Raw genomic sequence first — 14,132 nt, forward strand, 5'->3', positions numbered from 1 at the left:
AAAATAAAACTATGAGAGAGAGGGAGAAAAAGAGAGAGGGAAAGAGGGGGGAGAGAGAGAGAGAAGGAAGGAGGAAAGAAGAAGGAAGATAGGAAAAAAAGAAGAAAGGGAGGGAGGAAGAAAGGAGGGAGGGAGGGAGGGAAGGAAGGAAGGAAGGAAGGAAGGAAGGAAGGAAGGAAGGAAGGAAGGAAGGAAGGAAGGAAAAGGAAGAAGGAAGGAGGTAAGGAAGGAAGGAAGGAAGGAAGGAAGGAAGGGAGGGAGGGAGGGAGGGAGGGAGAGAAAGGAGTGTGTCAATGGAATCACTCCTCAAAAGGATATATATAAATATCTACAATATATTTATATATAAATTTTATTGTAGTTTATTGATTTATATTAATTGTAAATTAATTTAGAATCACAAAAAATAACAACTCTTAATAGAAACTGATTTTTGAGGATGTATTAGTATTTTCCCTCTTACAAGGAATTTTTCCTTACTTTTGCTAATAATGTCAACAAAAATATGACATATTATTTTAAGCAGTTTCTTAGGCCTGAGTTATGGAGCCATTTGGCCATCAGAAGTTCTCCAGACACACATATATAACTATTATGTTTTTAACAATATTTATTTGGGAACTGCTAGGTTTGGAGCATTTGTCTTGGCTCTCTTGGTTCTGTGGATGTGGGAGGAAAGAGGACAGACATGCCCGCCTCAAGCTTTGCATTTGTTTCTGGACTTAACAGGAAAACTTAAAGGTATTATTCTGAATGCCTCCAAGAATAATTAGAGAACAGCCCATCCACTAAACTGTGTTTCTCATGCTAATATTGCTCACGATGCTGAACGAATGAAATGGAAACACTAACGCGGATTTCTTGTAGTCAGTATGCATACATCTGACTTGAGAAGAAATTATCATGGTAGTTTTATTTAATTCTGTAAAATATGTAAACTATACAGTAGAAACTATAACATGACTGGAAAGACAATGTAAATGAAATAAACTTCTTTTCAGGGCTTATTCCTTTTAGAAGGAAGTAGTGGGAGACGTTCTTGCTTTTCTGCATTTCGTTTATTTAAAAACTGTATTTGAAGTATCTGCCATGAGCTTTTACTTAATTTTGTATAGAACAGAAATGGAGAGGTAAAGTAGCCAAAGCCTGTTAGTTTGGGTGTAAAACGTTGATCCCGTTGCTCAGATCCCCCGGCCAGTGCTCTGACAATATGACTGCATCAGAGTGGAAGACCGTCTGGAGCTGGTGAGGCAGCGCCATGGATGAAAGCGCTTGCCACCAAAACTGATGAGCTGATTCCAAGCTCCAGAGCCCACACGGTAGAAGGAGAGAACCAACTCCCGAAAGTTATCCTCTGAACTTCATATGCACAAAGCAAATGTTTAATAAAATTAGAAGAATGGAGAAAATCCAATTTTGTCTGCTCTGTGGACTTTGCTGTTTATTAATGAGAGCAGAAAAAAAAACCTCTCTTTAAAAGGCAGGATTCAATCTGGGCAGTGGTGGTGCATGCTTCGAGAGGCAGAGGCAAGCGTATCTCTGTGAGTTCGAGGCCAGCCTGGTCTACAAGAGATAGTTCCAGGACAGGCTCCAGGATTCATGCAGCTGAAGTGCAGAGTAGCTAAGACATCATGGTAGCGGAAGACTTCCCCCATTACTAGGTAGTTATGTCCTTCGACTATTTTATAATAGTTTTCAAACATCACATACTGTGATAGCCACCTTGAGTTATTTCCATCAAAGATTTGCCTACATTTCTCTATTCTATATTTTCGTGAGCTCTGTGGAGCAATCCAGAAGCTTTGATTTCATAGCCCTCTTATGGGTAATGCCTAGGTATTAGCTGACCACACAGTGGCTCCCATGCGCTCAGTTTTGAGACATATCCCAACATGGGTATTTTTCTCTTGATGTTTGCATCCTACTGAGTTAAAGATTCTAGAAATTAAAAAACAGCTAGTGAATCACTAAATATAAAGCTAAAATTCAAAACACTATTTACAAACGGGGACAAATGGCTAATTGAGGTACCTATAGAAAATATCTAAGAGTACCTGGTTGCCAGATTCTCCCAGTGTTCCTCCTCCCCTAACTGTTACAGGGTATAACTGGAATACCCTACCCTCTACCCCGAACTCTCTAGCCCAGGGGCCGGGATGTCCTTCGCCCAGCTGTTTTTCCCTATATAGTGTAGACATTTTGGCTATGCCAGTTCTTTTTCCTCTTTATGCCCTTTTGATCTCTTGGTCTCTTGGTGTCCTGGTTGCACTTATCCCCCAACCCCCACCACACACATACACACACACACACACACACACACACACACACAGCCCAGCTGTTTCTGGTCATGTCCGCTCTGGGCTCTCCCAGATGTCCCTGCCTCTGGCTGTGCTCTCCCTTTTACCTACAATAATCTTTCTCCTCCACCACACTAGGAGCAGTTGTATCCTCTTTTTTATTTCCTTTTTTCCCATTCAACTATGAAATTTAAGGAATAAAAACAAAATAGACCCCATTATGAAGAGAAAAGGAAAATGTCTCTGTGCCTGTTTCCTTCTTTCGCTTTATCAGCGCACTTCCAAAAGAGGAGATGCAGCCCGTGCTGGTCCTTCTTCCATGCCACACTCTCTGCGGATTCAAGATCCACAGCTTCTCACTTGCTCTCCCTGCACTATCAGCCAGCAGAAAGCCTTTCACCACACGGAGGTGGTCCAAACCTATTACACACTACTCAAATTTCTCAAATAGGGCTCTTTTTGAAGATCTCAGGCAAATGAAAAGGATAAAGCAAGATAAGAGTTGGAGCATTTGCTTAGGAAGTAAACTTGCTGTCATATTCACATTAAGGCTTGACAAAGAAACATGAAAGCCTAGGCAATACATTTTGATAAATAGGCATAATAACATCTATTTGACAGACCTTGAGGAGATAGAATTATTGATGAGTAAATGGGCTCTTCTGGAAAAGTCTTGGGGAAAAGGAAAGCATTTAGAATATGACAATATTTATAAATTTATTCAAAAACGTATTTCAAAAAATTCTCTTTGGGAATAGATATTTCTGAATGCAGCATAGTACTAAATATGCTGGGTTTTGTGTTTTTCTTCAATAAAAAAACATATGAACTGAGAGAATGAAAGTGTTTTATTCGATAGTTGGTGTGGGTAGGATTGCACACACGTGCAGAAACGCAAATCCTGAAACTCTTTACTATTGAGTAATGACAGTAAATAGGAAATGCTTCTCTTTACCATCAAGTGTTGTGCTCAGGACATGGCAAACTTAAATTCTGAATAATTAACATCAATATTGTCATTTTGTTTATGAATGGCCAGTACAAAGTAATGCGTCAACAGAGTAAAGATAAACTGCTGTGACTCTATACCATTTCTTCACATCCCCTTTAAAAATAAAGCAAAATTACCACTATTCCTTCTGCAGCAGACTAGTAAAGAATAAATAATTTCCTTGGCTATGGAGGAAGAATTCATAAAGATAATCAAATATGAGGAGGACAAGTGGAATTTTGCCTAACAAGAATCAAGAAAGTACAAGAGCCCTAACCACAGAATATTCCCAAAAACAAATACAAAGTGAAGTGTGAATCAATGCAGGGATTATAAATTATCACATTGGCATCCATTTTTAATTACAATTAGTATACTAATTACTCAAAATACATTATCTTATTTGAATACCAAAACAACACTGTGAGGCATGATTTATATCAGTGTCATGGATGAATACCTTAAAACTAGGAGAAATTGCTCTTTTCATGAATGAGTTTAAGTTACAGCAAACCTAGGTCAACTTTTCTCCTGATACTTTATTCTCATTGTGACACTAATTCTGGAAAGATATTTAAAGGCAGATCAAAGAGGTCCTGGTATCTCAATGTGGGGCTGGGTTTAACTCAGACAGACAATGACATGCTATGCAGTGACCTAGCCTTGTTTGATGAGATGACCTGGACAGTCTTCTAAATTCGTTGTGATAGTTGGTGTGCCCTTGATACCTTGACACAGAGACAATTGCGTGATTGGATTACTCAAGCAGACAGGCTGGTGATTATTTCTGAGGTGACTGGGACCTATAAGGCAACATTCTAATCTTAGGAGACCCTTTAGATCATAGCTAAGGTGAGCATATCCATGTTGGACTGTCACATGGATATGCTCACCTTAGTGGTGATATCAGCTAGGCATAGTGGTACATACCCATGATCCTAGCACTTGGGAGGTGGAGGCAGAAAGATCAGGAGTTCAAAGTCATCCTCAGCTATAAATGGACTTTAAAGGCAGAGAGAGAGAGAGAGAGAGAGAGAGAGAGAGAGAGAGAGAGAGAGAGAGAGAGGGAGGAAAAGAAGGATAACTACAATAAAAAAGGAAAGGAAAGCACTGCCCCATCTCCTTGCTTACCCAGTTCTCCTTCTGTGTTCCCTTTAACACTAACCACATTGCCTTGCCTATATCTGTTAACCTGTGTGATGATAAAAAAGACAATGCTCTTCTGTTTTCTGTATCTCCAGTATTGTATGTCTAGTACACCACCTGCAATCATTAACTTTATAACACAGTCCAGTTCTCTCTAAAAGCAGTGTCTGCAGTTCACCAGTGCTGCCTCTAGATGGCACCCTTTGGAATGATCTTCCTGAAGGAAATGCATCAAGGTCACTCTTACCAAGAAGATGTGTATCCACAGCTTGCAACATCAATAATAGCTCAGGAGAAGCTGACCCTCAGCCAAAAAAAAAAAAAAAGATAAAGCTATGACAAATAACTTCTAATGCTTTTTAAAGCAACTTAAGGTATAGATGAATAAAATAAATATGAAAGAGAAAGCAACTCAGAGACATAAAACTCTTGGAATTCATAGTATTTTGAAAATACCTTGACTTCAAAACTGAAGTCAAAAGGTATGTTACTTTGGAGAAGAGAATTTGCTTTTGTTTCTACAGGAAATGAGAGGCTGTGGATTCATTCTGAGTTAAGAAAAATCAGATTTGATCAAGGAAGACCACCTGAGAAATCTCTGGTAGAACAGATGTCCCAGATGTCTGAGTTCTACATCCAGAACAGATTCAAAAGTGCTGCCTAAGATGAGCAAGCCTCACAGGATACTCCTATCAGGACTTGATCATAATTCTAAATTTTCTTTAGGCCCCCCCATAAGATTATCAGCAACCCTAACCAGCGGGAAGTAGCCTGGAAAACTACACCCACATTCCCCCAAAATATGGACTATGGTTATTTTCCTTTGTTTAGAATATTGATATAGAATATATTATATTATATAAATAGTTGTTATGGATAATGGTTGGGAGAAAAGCTAAACAAAGAATATTAGATTCAGAGTTTTTGGTTTTTTTTTTTTTAAAGAAAATGGGGGGAAGTACAAAATGGTTTGTACCCTGTCGATTGTATTTTAGTAGCCAGGCAGGAAGTATAGGCAGGACAACCAGGCAGGAAGTAGAGCAGGGTGACAAGAACAAGAGAATTCTGGGAAGAGGAAAACTTGGTCTGCAGTCATGACCCAGCCACAGAAGAAGCAAAATGTGACTGCCTTGCTGAATAAGGTACCGAGCCATGTGGCTAACATAGACAAGAATAATGGGCTAATATAAATTATAAGAGTTAATAAGAAGTTTGAGCTACTAGGCCAATCAGCTTATAACTAAAAAAAATTAAATGATCTGCACAAGATAAAGCCAGTCAATACTCCAGCTTGAATAGGGTAGACCCTGCCCTGACTGGTAAGCATCTGGCCAGTAATAGCTGTTGGAGAAGGAAAAACCAGTTTTCTCTCATGCTGTGGTGCCTGGTAGGTTGCCTATCGTCCAGGGGCTGACCCTATGCCATGTGCATATGGGTACCAGTAATGGTACTCCATGGATTGTGAAAGAAGGAGAAGGAAAAAGAGATGTGAAGTTGGGAGGAGAATGCCAGGAGGAAACTGGACGGAATCAGAGTAATAAGGGGGAAGTCGATATCATCTCTATTGATTGTATTTGGATAAGAATTCAACAATTAATATAGTTCTAAAAAGTATGCCAAGCTCTGTATCTCAGTCCCCTCAGTCCCACATCCCAGAAATCCACTTACAGCTAGACCCTACCTCCTAGAGGTTTCACAACCTCCCCCAAACAGTACTATTAGCTGGGGACTAGGTATCCAAACACATGAGGCCACGGGGGATATGCTATACACAAATTGTAAGAGGTAGCAAAGAAAGACCAACAAATTATGAGAATAAAGCTAGTTTCATGGAAACAGAACATTAAAATTGAAGTCTAACTGTATGTGTTACTATTGCCATAAAACATCAACCCAAAGTATTAAAAAAAGGTTGTGGACTGGAGAGATGGTTCAGTGGGTAAGAGCACGATGTGCTGCTTCTATACAGAGGGCAATTTCAGTTTCCAGGACCCACCTCAGGTAGCTCACAACCACCTATACCTCCAGCTTCAGGGGATCTGATGTTCTCTTCTAGTCTTCATAGACACTGAACCCATGTGCCTATAAAGGCCCACACAGAGACAACCATGCATACACATAAATTTTAAAACAATAGAAATATTTTTTAAATATTTTTAAAATAAAAAGGTTTTAAGTAAGATCATACTTTGGTTAGAAATTCATGGGCTGGCCTACCCTGTGAGCACCAGATGACTGGTTTCTCAGTGAGAGAGATGCTGAGTGTGTTTGAGAGGCGGTCTGTATCTCTGGTGAGTCACAGTGAGTGTTAGGGCAAAGGTCACAGTGCAAGCATGTGATCATCAAATACATATTGACTAGGACAACTTCATTATGAGTTTAAGAGGGAGGCACTGACTGGGTGGGGACTTTGGTATCAATGACGTGTGCCACCAGGTGTGAGGAACATGAGACATGGTAAAGTTAAATTATAAGAAGCAGAGTAGCAAAACTAAGAATTTGTTGTTATGTGTCTCATGGTATGCTAATTGCTTCTCAAACTTTCCTCTTTAAATCTCTTATAATTTTTCTTTTATGGTTGAAGGGGGTTAAGAAAGATAAAATTGTTATGAGAAGCACTGTGCCCATGAGAAGTCCCAATAATCATGTGGTTTCACATTACTGTTGGTTGGGTTTTTTATTTGCTTAGTATTGCCATTATTTATCTGTGGACCAATTGCCAGAGACAGAAAATTAAATTGAATTAGACATCAAGGCCTTCACAGTCAGATGCAGGGAGAAATAAAGAAGCAGAATTTCAGTCATTTTCAGCCATGTGTACCTGAGAAAAACAACTTGAAGAATGACCTTTGACTCCGGTTTAACTGTGTTAGTCGCTGTATCATCATAGCAACATAACGCCTGTCATAGCTACTTAAAAGAAGGAGAGATTGACTTTGGTGGCAGTCACAGGGCTCCATGCTTCTGGGTCAGTGGCAGAGCAGAGGATTGCCATGAAGACCACGTTGTTGAGCAGAGCTGCCCAGATAATGCAGTCAGGAAACAGACAGTTGGTAGAATGTTTGCCAGGCATGCTCAAATAAAGCCCTAGGTTCAATATTCATCACTACATAAAACCAACTGCTTTAGTACACATCTGTAACCCCATTATTCAGAAGATAGAAGCAAGAGGATATGAAATAGCCTAGTGTGGCTATATAGTAAATTTGAGACTACCCTGGACTATATGAAACATTGTCTTAAAACATAAAACAGGGTCATCTCTGACAACTGGAGCCTTGGCTCAGGCTGCCCCTAGAGAGGTGAATGTCTGAAGGGCCCAGTGATTTGACTCTAGCCCACAGAGATACTTCTCATGCCCCACATCCACAAAGTGAAGACCCAGAAACCTGGGACCAGTCTCCCTATACCTGCAGTCATCCCCCACTGCATCTCTGACCACTGGAGCCTTGCCCCTGATTGCCCCTGGAGAGGTGACTGTCTGGGTTCCAGGTTGGATAGCCCTGTTCTCCAGGCTCTAGCCCAAAGAGGAACATCCCATGCCCCACCCTCAACCACCAAACCCTGTTGCAAGGACACTAATTTGTTGCACGGAGACCACTTGTTCATCCTTGCCACCCAGAACCAAAATAACCACACAGAAACTGTATTAATCAAATCACTGCTTGGTCCATTAGGTCTAGCTTCTTATTGGCTAACAAATTAATTTAACCCATCTCCATTAATCTGTGTATCACCACGTGGCAGTGGCTTATGGGCAAAGCTTTGGCATGTCTGATTCTGGCCACAGCTCCATAGCATCTCTCTCTCCACCTTCCTTCTCCAAGCATTCAGTCCAGTTTTCTCCACCTACCTAAGTTCTGCCCTATCAACAGGCAGTTTCTTTACTCATGAACCAATAAAATCAACACTTAAACAAAAGGACCTCCCACGAAAACCCCTAGAAACCCCAGAGAAGCTTTGCCACACCTGCAACCATCCCCCACCGCACTTACAGAGAAGCCTTGCCATACCATCTCCCCACTGCACCTATAACCACTGGAGCTTTGACCCTGACTACATCTGGAGAGGATCCCCCAGAGCCACATCAGCGACCTCCAGAGGTACAGCATCACCTTCACCAGGAGGAAAAGTGATGACCTAAGCCATAGGCCCCACCTGCACCAATTGGAGGAAGAGAGACTCCCCTGAAGCACAAACCCTAACTGCACCCCTTGGAGGAAGAGATGGGCAGGCACTAATGTAAGAATATATTCAACAATGTAAAGAGCAATATGGAAATATTTGCACCTAGTGGTCTTACAAAAGGACCATCCTAACCCAGAAGAAGCAGAAAAAGACCTTAAATATAACTTTCTGAAGATAATAGACCATTAAAGAGGAAATGAAAATTTCTCTTAAAGAAATAGAGAAAAAGACAAACAAAAAATGGAAGAAATCAGTAAATCTCTTAAAGAAAGGCAATAAAACCAAGAAGAAAAACCAACCTAACAGGTGAAGCAAACAGTTCAAATAGTTTAAGACTTGAAATAGAAGCAATAAAGAAAACACAAACTGAGGGAATTCTGAAAATAGAAAATCTGGGTAAACAAACAAGAACTACAGATGCCAACATAATCAACATTACAAGAGATGAAAAAGAGAATCTCGGGAATTGAAGATATGGTAGAGGAAATAGATTTTTTTGTCAAAGAAAACATCAAATCCAATGAATCCTTAACACAAAACATCCAGGAAATCTGAGACACCATAAAAAGATCAAACCTAAGAAAAATGGGGACAGAAGAGGAGAACTCCAGATCAAAGGCACAGAAAATGTATTCAACAAAATCATAGAAGAAAACAGTCCCAATCTATAAAGAAAAATATGCCTATAAAGGTACAAGAAGTTTACAGAACAGCAAATACACTGGACCAAAGAAAAAGTCCCCTCACCATATAATAATTAAAACACTAAACTTAGCTTTTTCATCAAGATGGCACCGAAAGCGAAGAAGGAAGCTCCCACCCCTCCCAACGCCGAAGCTAAAGTGAAGGCCTTGAAAGCCAAGAAGGCAGTGCTGAAAGGCATCCACAGCCACAAAAAGAAGATCAGCACATTGCCCACCTTTTGGTGGCCCAAGACCCTGCGGCTACAAAGGCAGCCTAAATAGCCCCGGAAGAGCGTGCCCAGGAGGAACAAGCTTGACCACTATGCCATCATCAAATTCCCCCGACCACCGAGTTAGCCATGAAGAAGATAGAAGACAACAACACACTTGTGTTCGTTGTGGATGTCAAGGCCAACAAGCACCAGATCAAACAGGCTGTGAAGAAACTCTACGACATCGATGTGGCCAAAGTCAACACCTTCATAAGGCCTGATGGAGAGAAGAAGGCATATGTTTGGTTGGCTCCTGATTATGATGCTCTGGATGTTGCCAACAAAATTGGAATCATCTAAACTGAGCCCAGCCGGCTAATTCTAAATATACAGTTTTTCAACATAAAAAAAATACTAAACTTACAGAATAAAGAAAGAATAGTAAGAGCTGCAAAGGAAAAAGGTCAAGTAACGTATAAAAGCACATCTATCAGAATTACATCTAACTTCTCAATGGAAACCCTTAAAGCCAAAAGATCCTGGACAGATTGTTGCAGACACTAAGAGACTACAGATGCAAGCCCAGACTGCTATACCAGCAAAGCTTTTAATCAACATTGATGAAGAAAATAAGATATTCCATGATAAAACCAGATTTAAACAATACTTATCCACAAATCCAGTCCTAAAGAAAATACTAGAAGGACAATTCCAACCCAAGGAATCCAACTGCACCCACAAAAACATAGGCAACAGATATTCTCATACCCACAAGCATCAAAGAAGGAGAAACACAAACACTACCACCAAAAAAAAAAAACAGGAATTAATAATCACTGGTCATTAATATATCTTAATATCAATGGACTGAATTCATCTATTAAAAGACACAGGCTAACAGAATGGATATGAAAACAGGATCCATCCTTCTGCATACATGAAAAACACCTCAACCTTAACGATAGACACTAGCTCAAAGCAGAAGATTGGAAAAAGATATTCCAATCAAATGAACCTAAGAAACAAGTGGGTGTGGTTATCCTAATATCTAACAAAATAGACTTCAAACTAAAATCAATCAGAAGAGATGGAGAAGGCCACTTCATACTCATCACAGGAAAAATCCATCAAAAGGAAGTCTCAATCCTGAGCATCTATGCCCCAAATACAAGAGCACCCATATATGTAAAAGAAACAAGGTTAATCGCACATCAAAGCCTACACACTAGTAGTAGCAGACATCAACACCTTACTCTCACCAATGGACAGGTCTTCCAGACAAAAACTTAACAGAGAAATAAGAGAACTAACATGGCATGCCAACATGGGGCTGACTACATCCACATAAAATCTGAGAAAGCTTGGAAAGGAATTTTAGACACAAAAGAACAGAGTTAAGCATAGCTTCTTGGTAGCCAGCAGCTTTTTTCAGATGGACTCTGTTTGCTGGGAGCAATCAGGGGCACCACAGCTTCTTTAAGAGAGGTCTTTGTGACTCAGCATCAGCAGCAAAAGACTACATAGCTTCTTTAGGGGAGGGCTTACATTTTCAGAGGTTTAGTCCATTATCATCATGGTGCAACATGGTAGCCTGCAGGTAGACATGGTGATGCAGAAGTAGCTGAGAGTACTCCATCTTGATTTGCAGGCCACAGGAAGTGGTCTGTACTAGACAGAGTGAACATGGGAGACGTAAAAAGCCTACCCCAACAGGACACACTTTCTCCAACAAGACCATAACTACTCCACAAAGCCACACCTTCTAATAGTGCCATCCCCTATGGGCTTATGGGAGCTAATTACATTTAAACTACCACACTCCCCTAAACAAATTCACTTGACTCAATTTCTGAGAGAGCCTGGAGACCAACATATGTTTTAATATGCTAATAAATACCACTGTTAACTATTTATTTGTCCTGAATTTCTTTTAGACCTGACAGTCTCAATCCTTCCCAAACAGTTCCACCAACTGAGAACCAAGAATTCAAGCATATGAACCTAGGAGTCCATTCTCCTTCTCACCATCACAGAAGTTAAAAGAAAACACAGCTGAGACTTCAAGCTATTTTCCTCTCTAGTAGTTATTGATCATCCTGCTTGTACAATATATGTTTATTATAGAAAGCTAAGACATGTAAGGACAGAGTAAACATCATATCCCAGCACCTAGAAATGTCTAAGTGCTTAAGGTAGCTTTCTCAACCAATGCTGGCACAACTCTACCCTTCAAAAGGCAAGTTGTCCCTATAATATGAAACTTTGTCACTGCATTTAATATCCACCTCCAGTGTGTCTTTTAAACTGGGATTATTGTGTATACAAGATCGCACTTACCTCTGACATTAAGCCTTCTTTATAACAGCCATCTTAAGGACTCTTTCCTCCTGGGAGTGGGCAATGAGGTCTCCCAAGCTCTTTCATATTATAATAATGATGATTTATGTTTTCATACACACAGTTCCTAAGTACTTTACATTGATGGAGGAGAGTTATCTGTCTATGTTACTTTCATTGGTTAATTAATAAAAAAAACTGCCTTGGCCCTTTAAGAGACAGAAAATTAGGTAGGCGGAGTAAACAGAACAAAATGCTGGGTAGAAGGCAGTGGGACAGACAATTCAGGCAGTCGCCATATGCAGTCACCATGACTCTCCTCTCTGAGATAGATGCAGGTTAAGATATCTCCTGGTAAGCGATCCACCTCGTGATGCTACACGGATTACTAAATATGGGTTAATCAAGATGTGAGTAAGAGGCTAAAATTAATGGGCCAGGCAGTATTTAAAAGAATACAGTTTCCGTGTAATTATTTTGGGTAAAACTAGCCGGGTGGTGGGACACAGCCCGCCTCTCATTTCTACAGATTGGCGCTCCAACGTGATGGACTAAATCCCCGTAAAAACCTGAGAGGGCTTTAAATAAAGGAGAGAGAGAGTTTAACACAGCCTTTTGTTGTTTGCTAGGACATGCCGTAGAGAGATTTCCTGTTTTGGCAATGGCGACAGAGAAAAAGCTGAGTTATTTTAAAACGCGGCTTCCTGGGGTTGTGCCGCCAGTGCAAACTCTGGTTATAAAGCATTTCAATGGCTTTTATGGGACTGGATGTTTGTGTGCCCGCTCGGAATCGGAAAGAAAGTACTCTGAGACCATGCCAATGGCTCACTGCTCCCTCCCTGCACCTGGGCAGATGGGGGAATCAGGCTTAGGTGAGCAGGAGAGCATGGCGGATTTCTGCCGCCATACAGAGAGATGTTTTCAGACTGCGCAGTGCTCTGCGCATCAGATTTGGCTGGAACTTGGATGAAAAGAGTTTCTGTGCTACATGCTCAGTCTCAGAATTAAACTGCTGAGTGCGGCTCCAATGTGGACTGCTGTGTGCCTGGAACTGTGTACAGCTCAGGGGCACCAAACGATTGTGGCAAGAGCGGCTCTGGCTCTGCTCCACCATGCTGAACTGTGCTGATCTCAGACAGGATCTATTGTAATTACCATGGTAACAGCGCAGTTAAGGTTTAGACTTGGCTGGAAACAGGCGGTACCGTATTACCTCTACGTGGAGCAACTTAAGTTTTTAAGAAGTGCTTAACCTTTTAAGAAGTGCTCCTGGATAGTAAAAAAATTACAGATTCACAATAGGACAGATTCAGACATAGAAGACCCCCATATGGGTCACAATGTTGGATGAATATACGTAGGCTTGAGAGAAAAAAAAAAGAATATAGAGAATAAAGTTAATACATTTTTTAAAAAGGGTAAAGCCTTTAAAGAGACAGAATAAAGTAAAGTGATAGAGTAAAAATAAGCCACGTAAAAATGGAAAATTCACAGAGTCTGGATTATGTATTTTATTGTGTTTTCTTTGAAATTTTTGACTTAAAGGACCTAAATACAGAGAGACATTTCATTATATGGACTGCCAGGCTAGACCAGAATGGACATCTTAATGGTATGACTTCAAAATTTAGATCTAAGAACATGATGCTTTGGAAAAGAGGGTCTTCTTTGTTTTCACAGAGGATGACACCCTGTGGATTGCTTCTATCCCAATATGGTATGATAGACCACGCCCTCCTAAAAGGTTGCTGTAAACACCCTCAAAAAATTACTTTGCTCAACTGCCGACTGAGATAAACCTGGCAGAAAGGTTATACCATAAAAGACCTAAATAACAGTGCCCCCATTCAGCAGAAAACAATTTGGAAAAAAATAACTGTGCCCATTTTCCCAAATATTGTTTATAAATGTTCTTTTACATTTAAAGGGAGATATGATATAGAGATGAATAATTTGCAATGGTATGGATTTTAAGGTCAATTTGTTATGTGTATATGTATTTCTGATCTTGATTAAGCTATTGTGATTATGTAGTTCATTTAAGAATATAATGTATAATTAGGAAATATAGGTTGTTAATGGATAATCATTGATAATAGTCAAGCTTGTAATCATGTTAGATTTTCTGGATATATAGAGATATATTTTAGTTAAATAGGCATTCTTCATATTTTTCAAAGGCTACAGAATATGGCATTTTAAGTGTTTTAATAACTTAGGGTTTTCATGACAATGAGACATATCTGCTCCTGGCAACATCAGTCTACTTCAAGAGGAA

The sequence above is a fragment of the Arvicola amphibius genome, chromosome 5 (assembly GCF_903992535.2).
Source record: "Arvicola amphibius chromosome 5, mArvAmp1.2, whole genome shotgun sequence".
Lineage (NCBI taxonomy): Eukaryota > Metazoa > Chordata > Mammalia > Rodentia > Cricetidae > Arvicola > Arvicola amphibius.